This window comes from Paramisgurnus dabryanus, unplaced genomic scaffold (assembly GCF_030506205.2).
Source record: "Paramisgurnus dabryanus unplaced genomic scaffold, PD_genome_1.1 h2tg000210l_1_57933__unordered_in_group16, whole genome shotgun sequence".
NCBI lineage: Eukaryota > Metazoa > Chordata > Actinopteri > Cypriniformes > Cobitidae > Paramisgurnus > Paramisgurnus dabryanus.
Genome location: NW_027394116.1, coordinates 25,001 through 35,000, shown reverse-complemented (window position 1 = coordinate 35,000; position 10,000 = coordinate 25,001).

Below are 10,000 nucleotides of genomic sequence, written 5' to 3'. Positions count from 1 at the left end.
TTTTAAGGCTCCAAAACCTAAGTCGATGGGGTTGACCAACTGCTGGAAATTTTAAGGCTCCAAAACCTAAGTCGATGGGGTTGACCAACTGTTGGAGATTTTAAGGCTCCAAAACCTAAGTCGATGGGGTTGACCAACTGCTGGAAATTTTAAGGCTCCAAAACCTAAGTCGATGGGGTTGACCAACTGTTGGAAATTTTAAGGCTCCAAAACCTAAGTCGATGGGGTTGACCAACTGTTGGAGAAACTTTCGGGTTGACCAACTGCTGGAGGTATTTTCGGGTTGACCAACTGCTGGAGATCGTTTCGGGTTGACCAACGGTTTGGTTCTCCAGAGGGGCCGGGAGTATGGGGCTTAGGCCGGGGGGGAGTGCTTAAGAGTGGGTGCCCGGGACCGAACGGTGCGCCGGGTACGGGCTCCAGGGTGTCCGTGGCTGGTTCCGAGGCCGGCCTCGGGTGCACGGTGGTCGGGTAGAGGGGCCACCGTCCTCGGGGGTCCGGGGCCGGCCTCGGGTGCACTGTGGTCGGGTAGAGGTGCCACCGTCCTCGGGGGTCCGAGGCCGGCCTCGGGTGCACTGTGGTCGGGTAGAGGTGCCACAGTTCTCGGGGTCGTATCTCGGCCGGGGAAAGGGTTAGAGAGGCGAGGGTTGGCTCGTTGGAAAGGTCCCTCCGCGGGGCGTCCGAGGGTGGGTGTCCCGAAGGGCTGCGGCGAAGGGCTCCGGAGCTACGGCCGTGGGAATATCAAGGGGTGGTACCCCGTATCTCGGCCGGGGAAAGGGTTAGAGAGGCGAGGGTTGGCTCGTTGGAAAGGTCCATTCGCGGGGCGTCCGAGGGTGGGTGTCCCGAAGGGCTGCGGCGAAGGGCTCCGGAGCTACGGCCGTGGGAATATCAAGGGGTGGTACCCCGTATCTCGGCCGGGGAAAGGGTTAGAGAGGCGAGGGTTGGCTCGTTGGAAAGGTCCCTCCGCGGGTCGTCCGAGGGTGGGTGTCCCGAAGGGCTGCGGCGAAGGGCTCCGGAGCTACGGCCGTGGGAATATCAAGGGGTGGTACCCCGTATCTCGGCCGGGCTTAGGGTTAGAGAGGCGCGGGTTGGCTCGTTGGATAGGTCCGCTCCGGTAGAGCAACCGACCCAAGGGACGAGTCGATCCGACCCAAGGCGCCCGAGCTACGGGCGTTTAAAGGTCAGGCGGTGGTGCCCCGTATCTCGGCCGGGCTTGGGGTTAGAGAGACGCGGGTTGGCTCGTTGGAAAGGTCCCCTCCGGTGGAGCAACCGACCCAAAGGGCGAAGTCCTGGGACTTTGTGCGCCGGAGCTACGGGCGTTTAAAGGTCAGGCGGTGGTGCCCCGTATCTCGGCCGGGCTTAGGGTTAGAGAGACGAGGGTTGGCTCGTTGGAAAGGGCCGCTCCGGTAGAGCAACCGACCCAAAGGGCGAGTCGATCCGAGCAAAGGCGTCCGAGCTGCGGCCGTGGGAAAATCCGCGGAGGGACCGCCGTATCTCGGCCGGGCTTGGGGTTAGGGAGAAGCGGGTAGGCTCGTTCGAAAGGTCCCCTCGGGTGGAGCAACCGACCCAAAGGGCGAGTCGATCCGAGCAAAGGCGCCCGAGTTACGGCCGTTTAAAGGTCAGGCGGTGGTACCCCGTATCTCGGCCGGGCTTAGGGTTAGAGAGACGAGGGTTGGCTCGTTGGAAAGGTCCGCTCGGGTGGAGCAACAGACCCAAAGGGCGAGTCGATCCGAGCAAAGGCGCCCGAGCTGCGGCCGTTGGAAAATCCGGGGAGGGACCGCCGTATCTCGGCCGGGCTTAGGGTTAGAGAGAAGCGGGTTGGCTCGTTGGATAGGGCCGCTCCGGTAGAGCAACCGACCCGAAGGGCGAGTCGATCCGAGCAAAGGCGCCCGAGCTGCGGCCGTGGGAAAATCCGCGGAGGGACCGCCGTATCTCGGCCGGGCTTAGGGTTAGAGAGAAGCGGGTTGGCTCGTTGGATAGGGCCGCTCCGGTAGAGCAACCGACCCAAAGGGCGAGTCGATCCGAGCAAAGGCGCCCGTGCTGCGGCCGTGGGAAAATCCGCGGAGGGACCGCCGTATCTCGGCCGGGCTTAGGGTTAGAGAGACGAGGGTTGGCTCGTTGGATAGGGCCGCTCCGGTAGGGCAACCGACCCAAAGGGCGAGTCGATCCGAGCAAAGGCGCCCGTGCTGCGGCCGTGGGAAAATCCGGGGAGGGACCGCCGTATCTCGGCCGGGCTTAGGGTTAGAGAGACGAGGGTTGGCTCGTTGGATAGGGCCGCTCCGGTAGAGCAACCGACCCAAAGGGCGAGTCGATCCGAGCAAAGGCGCCCGTGCTGCGGCCGTGGGAAAATCCGGGGAGGGACCGCCGTATCTCGGCCGGGCTTAGGGTTAGAGAGACGAGGGTTGGCTCGTTGGATAGGGCCGCTCCGGTAGAGCAACCGACCCAAAGGGCGAGTCGATCCGAGCAAAGGCGCCCGTGCTGCGGCCGTGGGAAAATCCGGGGAGGGACCGCCGTATCTCGGCCGGGCTTAGGGTTAGAGAGACGAGGGTTGGCTCGTTGGATAGGGCCGCTCCGGTAGAGCAACCGACCCAAAGGGCGAGTCGATCCGAGCAAAGGCGCCCGTGCTGCGGCCGTGGGAAAATCCGGGGAGGGACCGCCGTATCTCGGCCGGGGAAAGGGTTAGAGAGACGAGGGTTGGCTCGTTGGATAGGGCCGCTCCGGTAGAGCAACCGACCCAAAGGGCGAGTCGATCCGAGCAAAGGCGCCCGTGCTGCGGCCGTGGGAAAATCCGGGGAGGGACCGCCGTATCTCGGCCGGGGAAAGGGCTAGAGGCTCGCGGGTAGGCTCGTTCGAAAGCTCCCCTCCGGCATAGCGACCGACCCGAAGGGCGAAGGCCCCGGACCCGAGGCGCCCGAGAAACGGCCGTGGGAAAATCCGGGCATAGACCGCCGTATCTCGGCCGGGGAAGGGGCTAGAGGCTCGCGGGTAGGCTCGTTCGAAAGGCCCCCTCCGGCGGAGCGACCGACCCAAAGGGCGAAGGCCCCGGACCCGAGGCGCCCGAGATACGGCCGCGGGAATTTCCGCGAGCTTCGACCGGACGTATCTCCGGCGGGCGGGGTCGCACGGACCCGAGGCCGGGCTCGTCGGAAAGCCCCGGGACGGACCTTTCGAACGAGACCGGCCGCGCGTCCGGGCGACCTCCGAGGCGGACGCTAGGGGCGCCGGAGCCCCGGACGAGCGAAAATTCCGCGACCACCCGCCCGTATCTCGGCCCGGGAAAGGGCCAGAGACTCGAGGGAGGGCTCGTTCGAAAGCTCCCCTCCGGCATAGCGACCGACCCGAAGGGCGAAGGCCCCGGACCCGAGGCGCCCGAGAAACGGCCGTGGGAAAATCCCGCGGGGGTAGGCCGTATCTCGGCCCCGGAAAGGGCTAGCGACGCGCGGGTGGGCTCGTTCGAAAGGCCCCCCGCGGAGGAGCCACCCACCCGAAGGGCGAAGGCCCCGGACCCGGGGCGCCGGAGCAGCGCGGTAACGAAATTCGAATTTTCGACCGGAAGTATCTCGGGCCCCCGGGGTCGCACGGACCCGCGGCCGGTCTCGTCGGAAAGCCCCGGGCGAGACCTTTCCGACGAGCCCGGCCCCGAGTCCGTAGGACCTTCCCCGGCCGAGATACGGCGCCCGGCAGTTCATTGGCCGATATCTCGGAAACGGGGCGTCGTAGACGCTCCGTGGTATTGGTGACCTTGACGATGCCGGGTCAGACGAGTCGGCCGCGGGCACGGGCCCGGGGGCGCCGGCCGCCAGAGTCGGGTGGCTCGCGCACTTCCAGGCGGGCCGCTCGCGCACCTCCAGGCACCCCGACCCACTCGCCGAGGCCGACCGAGGTGCGCCGTCCCGGCCGCGGACCGGTCGGGGTCCCCTCTCGAAAGGGCAGTAGTGTGAACAGGTGCCATCGGGTATATAGGGGAAGGGGTCCTCTCGAACCAGGCCTTCGAACCCGCGCGAGCCTAGCCCGGCAAGGCTCACCCTCCCCGGCCACGGGTTCGGCCTCCGTCCCCCTGGAGGTCCGGCACCTCCAGGGTCCCCGACCCTGCCTCCCCTGCCCGAGGGGAGGCCTCCGAGGCGGGCCTGACAGGGCGGCCCTCCCTCCTGGAAGTCCGGTTCCTCCAGGGTCCCCGACCCTGCCTCCCCTGCCCGAGGGGAGGCCTCCGAGGCGGGCCTGACAGGGCGGCCCTCCCTCCTGGAAGTATGGTTCCTCCAGGGCACGCGTCCCTACCTCCGTAGCCCAGATGGGTGACTCCGAGGCGGGCCTGACAGGGCGGCCCTCCCTCCTGGAAGTCCGGTTCCTCCAGGGCACACGTCCCTGCCTCCTTAGCCCAGAGAGGTGACTCCGAGGCGGGCCTGACAGGGCGGCCCTCCCTCCTGGAAGTCCGGTTCCTCCAGGGCACACGTCCCTACCTCCGTAGCCCAGATGGGTGACTCGAAAGCGGGCCTGACAGGGCGGCCCTCCCTCCTGGAAGTCTGGTTCCTCCAGGGCACACGTCCCTGCCTCCTTAGCCCAGAGAGGTGACTCCGAGGCGGGCCTGACAGGGCGGCCCTCCCTCCTGGAAGTCCGGTTCCTCCAGGGCACACGTCTCTGCCTCCTTAGCCCAGAGAGGTGACTCCGAGGCGGGCCTGACAGGGCGGCCCTCCCTCCTGGAAGTCCGGTTCCTCCAGGGCACACGTCCCTGCCTCCTTAGCCCAGAGAGGTGACTCCGAGGCGGGCCTGACAGGGCGGCCCTCCCTCCTGGAAGTCCGGTTCCTCCAGGGCACACGTCTCTGCCTCCTTAGCCCAGAGAGGTGACTCCGAGGCGGGCCTGACAGGGCGGCCCTCCCTCCTGGAAGTCCGGTTCCTCCAGGGCACACGTCCCTACCTCCGTAGCCCAGACGGGTGACTCGAAAGCGGGCCTGACAGGGCGGCCCTCCCTCCTGGAAGTCTGGTTCCTCCAGGGCACACGTCCCTGCCTCCTTAGCCCAGAGAGGTGACTCCGAGGCGGGCCTGACAGGGCGGCCCTCCCTCCTGGAAGTCCGTTTCCTCCAGGGCACACGTCCCTACCTCCGTAGCCCAGATGGGTGACTCGAAAGCGGGCCTGACAGGGCGGCCCTCCCTCCTGGAAGTCTGGTTCCTCCAGGGCACACGTCCCTACCTCCGTAGCCCAGATGGGTGACTCGAAAGCGGGCCTGACAGGGCGGCCCTCCCTCCTGGAAGTCTGGTTCCTCCAGGGCACGCGTCCCTGCCTCCGTAGCCCAGATGGGTGACTCCGAGGCGGGCCTGACAGGGCGGCCCTCCCTCCTGGAAGTCTGGTTCCTCCAGGGCACACGTCCCTACCTCCTTAGCCCAGATGGGTGACTCGAAAGCGGGCCTGACAGGGCGGCCCTCCCTCCTGGAAGTCTGGTTCCTCCAGGGCACACGTCCCTACCTCCTTAGCCCAGATGGGTGACTCCGAGGCGGGCCTGACAGGGCGGCCCTCCCTCCTGGAAGTCTGGTTCCTCCAGGGCACGCGTCCCTACCTCCTTAGCCCAGAGAGGTGACTCCGAGGCGGGCCTGACAGGGCGGCCCTCCCTCCTGGAAGTCTGGTTCCTCCAGGGCACACGTCCCTACCTCCTTAGCCCAGATGGGTGACTCGAAAGCGGGCCTGACAGGGCGGCCCTCCCTCCTGGAAGTCTGGTTCCTCCAGGGCACACGTCCCTACCTCCTTAGCCCAGATGGGTGACTCGAAATCGGGCCTGACAGGGCGGCCCTCCCTCCTGGAAGTCTGGTTCCTCCAGGGCACACGTCCCTACCTCCTTAGCCCAGATGGGTGACTCGAAATCGGGCCTGACAGGGCGGCCCTCCCTCCTGGAAGTCTGGTTCCTCCAGGGCACACGTCCCTACCTCCTTAGCCCAGATGGGTGACTCGAAAGCGGGCCTGACAGGGCGGCCCTCCCTCCTGGAAGTCTGGTTCCTCCAGGGCACACGTCCCTACCTCCTTAGCCCAGATGGGTGACTCCGAGGCGGGCCTGACAGGGCGGCCCTCCCTCCTGGAAGTCTGGTTCCTCCAGGGCACACGTCCCTACCTCCTTAGCCCAGAGAGGTGACTCCGAGGCGGGCCTGACAGGGCGGCCCTCCCTCCTGGAAGTCCGGTTCCTCCAGGGCACACGTCCCTACCTCCTTAGCCCAGATGGGTGACTCGAAATCGGGCCTGACAGGGCGGCCCTCCCTCCTGGAAGTCCGGTTCCTCCAGGGCACACGTCCCTACCTCCTTAGCCCAGATGGGTGACTCGAAATCGGGCCTGACAGGGCGGCCCTCCCTCCTGGAAGTCTGGTTCCTCCAGGGCACACGTCCCTACCTCCTTAGCCCAGATGGGTGACTCGAAAGCGGGCCTGACAGGGCGGCCCTCCCTCCTGGAAGTCTGGTTCCTCCAGGGCACACGTCCCTACCTCCTTAGCCCAGATGGGTGACTCGAAAGCGGGCCTGACAGGGCGGCCCTCCCTCCTGGAAGTCTGGTTCCTCCAGGGCACACGTCCCTACCTCCTTAGCCCAGATGGGTGACTCGAAATCGGGCCTGACAGGGCGGCCCTCCCTCCTGGAAGTCTGGTTCCTCCAGGGCACACGTCCCTACCTCCTTAGCCCAGATGGGTGACTCGAAAGCGGGCCTGACAGGGCGGCCCTCCCTCCTGGAAGTCTGGTTCCTCCAGGGCACACGTCCCTACCTCCTTAGCCCAGATGGGTGACTCGAAAGCGGGCCTGACAGGGCGGCCCTCCCTCCTGGAAGTCAGGTTCCTCCAGGGCACACGTCCCTACCTCCGTAGCCCAGAGTGGTGACTCGAAAGCGGACGCGGGAGGGTGTACGTGGCGCACCCCCAGGCCGAAGAGAGGTCTCGTGAGCGGACGCGAGGGTGTACGACAGAAGGCCTGGAAGTCTCTGACTTCCAGGGTCACCGACCCTACCTCATGAGCCCGAAGAGGTGACTCGAATGCGGACGCGGGGGTGTACGTGGCGCACCCCCAGGCCGAAGAGAGGTCTCGTGAGCGGACACGAGAAGTACGACAGAGGGCCTGGAAGCAAAAGCGGGTGACTCGTGCACTTCCAGAAAAGGCAAAAGCGGGTGACTCGTGCACTTCCATAAAGCCGAAAAGAGGTCTCGTGAGCGGACACGAGAAGTACGACAGAGGGCCTGGAGGTAAAAGCGGGTGACTCGTGCACTTCCAGGGTCTCCGACCTTACGGCGCCTTCCGACGCGGGCGCCTCCTCCCGGACGAGCCACGGGAAGGGCCCCTTCTCTCAAGGGGCGGTCGTTTGAACAGGTGCCATCGGGTATATAGGGATGGGTGCCTCGAAGTGGACCTCCAGCGTCCTCCCTCCCTGCGACAGATCCCAAGAAAGGTCTGTGCGCGTCGGTGTGCGATGAACGAAAAACCGTTAAAAGAACTGGAACGGTTGGAACGGACGAAGGGCGTCTGATGTGAGGCAGCGCCCCGGGCGAGTGTCGGCCGAAGGCTCACAATTAAAGAGCTCATACCCGAAAGATGGGAAAAAACGATCCGCCCTGGATCATCAAGGCTAATGCCTAAAAACTAAAGCTACCTTGGGTGATGGAACTCGGCTACGGCCGCAAAACGATCCGCCCTGGATCATCAAGGCTAATGCCTAAAAACTAAAGCTACCTTGGGTGATGGAACTCGGCTACGGCCGCAAAACGATCCGCCCTGGATCAAGGCTACGGCCTAAAAACGGCAAAAAAAGATCCAAAAGTCCCTGGATCAAGGCGCTTCGGCTTAAAACCTGTGAAAAGATCCGCCCTGGATCAAGGCTACGGCCTTAAAACTGCTCAAAAGATCCGCCCTGGATCAAGGCTACGGCCTTAAAACTGCTAAAAAGATCCTAAAGTCTCTGGATCTAGGCTACGGCCTCAAAGACACACGTGTTGTGAGAAAAGATCCGCCCTGGATCTCCAGGCTACGGCCTCAAAGGTTCGACCCGACCATATATGCTCAGACACGGGCGAACACAAAAGCGTAACAACCCCTGTTGGAACCGTCGAAGGATCTCGGCGTCGGCCGTAAAACGGAAACCCCCCGGTCGTCGGTACGCGTGTGGCGGTCGAGGGCCCCCGGCCGCCGGTCGGGCTGGGCGCGTGGATAGGTCTCCCGAGCGGTCAAGGAGTCCCGGAAGCCGGTCGGGCGAGCGGCCGGCCCCGGGGCACCCTACCCTCTCGGGCGCACCGACCCCACGCGTTTCGTCTCGGTCGGCGTCCGGGGTTCCGAGACACCCTTATGTATCTGTGTGACAGACGGAGTGGCACACCGTCTGCGGCGGGACAGGGCCGCCGACCGCGATGGAAGTCGAGTGTGGCGGCTTCCAGGGTCCAAGACCCTATAGACGGACGGAGTGGCGACCCGTCTGCGGCGGGCCAGGGCCGCCGACCGCGATGGAAGTCGAGTGGGGCGGCTTCCAGGGTCCAAGACCCTACAGACAGACGGAGTGGCGACCCGTCTGCGGCGGGCCAGGGCCGCCGACCGCGATGGAAGTCGAGTGGGGCGGCTTCCAGGGTCCAAGACCCTACAGACAGACGGAGTGGTGACCCGTCTGCGGCGGGACAGGGCCGCCGACCGTTACGGAAGTCGAGGGGGACGGCTTCCAGGGTCCAAGACCCTATCTGTGTGACAGACGAAGGTGCATCGTCTGGGGCGGGACAGGGCCGCCGACCGCTATGGAAGTCGAGTTGGGTTGCTCGTGAACTTCCAGGGTCCAAGACCCTCTCTTCGTGACCGACGAAGGTGCTCTGTCTGGGGCGGTACGGGGCCGCCGACCGCTATGGAAGTCGAGTTGGGTTGCTCGTGTACTTCCAGGGTCCAAGACCCTCTCTTCGTGACCGACGAAGGTGCTCTGTCTGGGGCGGTACGGGGCCGCCGACCGCTATGGAAGTCGAGTTGGGTGGCTCGTGCACTTCCAGGGTCCAAGACCCAACGCGTTTGACCGACGAAGGTGCCCCGTCCCCGGGCACGGACGGGGACGGGCCCGGCCTCCGGGCCGCCGTGGAAGTCGAGTCGGGTGGCTCTCGCACTTCCAGGGTCCTCGACCCTATCTGTCTGACCGACGAAGGCGCTTCGTCTCGGGCGGGCCAGGGCCGCCAGCCGCTATGGAAGCCGAGTCGGGTGGCTCGTGCGCTTCCAGGGTCCACGACCCTGCCTTCGTGACCGACGAAGGCGCTCTGTCTGGGGCGGTACAGAGCCGGGCCCCGTCCAGCAGGGGACGGTGGCCCGAACAGGTGCCATCGGGTATATAGGGAAGAGCACCTCGCTGATTCTCCAAGGTGATAGGCTACCGGATCCCATGACCTCTCGAGCCCAGCGAGAGGCCTCTCGAGCGGACACAAATGCCTCGAAAAAGTCCCTCTGCACTGAGGTAGTGACGATTCTTATTACGAATGGCAAATCATCCAAGGAAGGGACGAACCCGGCTGGCCTCGGCCGTTAAACGAGCCGGCTTCGTTCGGCCGCTAAACGAACCGGCGTCGTTCGGCCGCAAAACGAACCGGCGTCGGCCGCTAAACGAAACCCCGGGCGGGACAGGGCCGCCCACGTCTCAGCCTTAATGACCCGTTACGGGGTGACGCCCGGATACGCTTTGTGTGTCATGGCCCTGAGATTCTGGAAATCGAACTGCGCCTGGGGCAGGCCTCCGCCCGGCCGACGTTAGCGCGTCGGCCGCCATGGGCGGTCGGTTCCTCCCCGACCCGGCGCTCTCGCCTCCAGGGGGGCTCTCCGGAGCCCGCCCGACCCTTTCCGCGGGAGACTCAGACGGTCCGTCAGACGCGAAGGTCCGCCACCGGCGGCCGGCGAGGGCCTCGGCGACCGAGGGCGGAGACGCCCCCGGCCCGTCGCGGCCACCCGGCCCCGCGAAACGCACCTTTCCTCGGTTACGGCCCACCCGGCCGCCCCTCAGCCTACGAGAGGGGAGAGCCACACGAGAGTGGC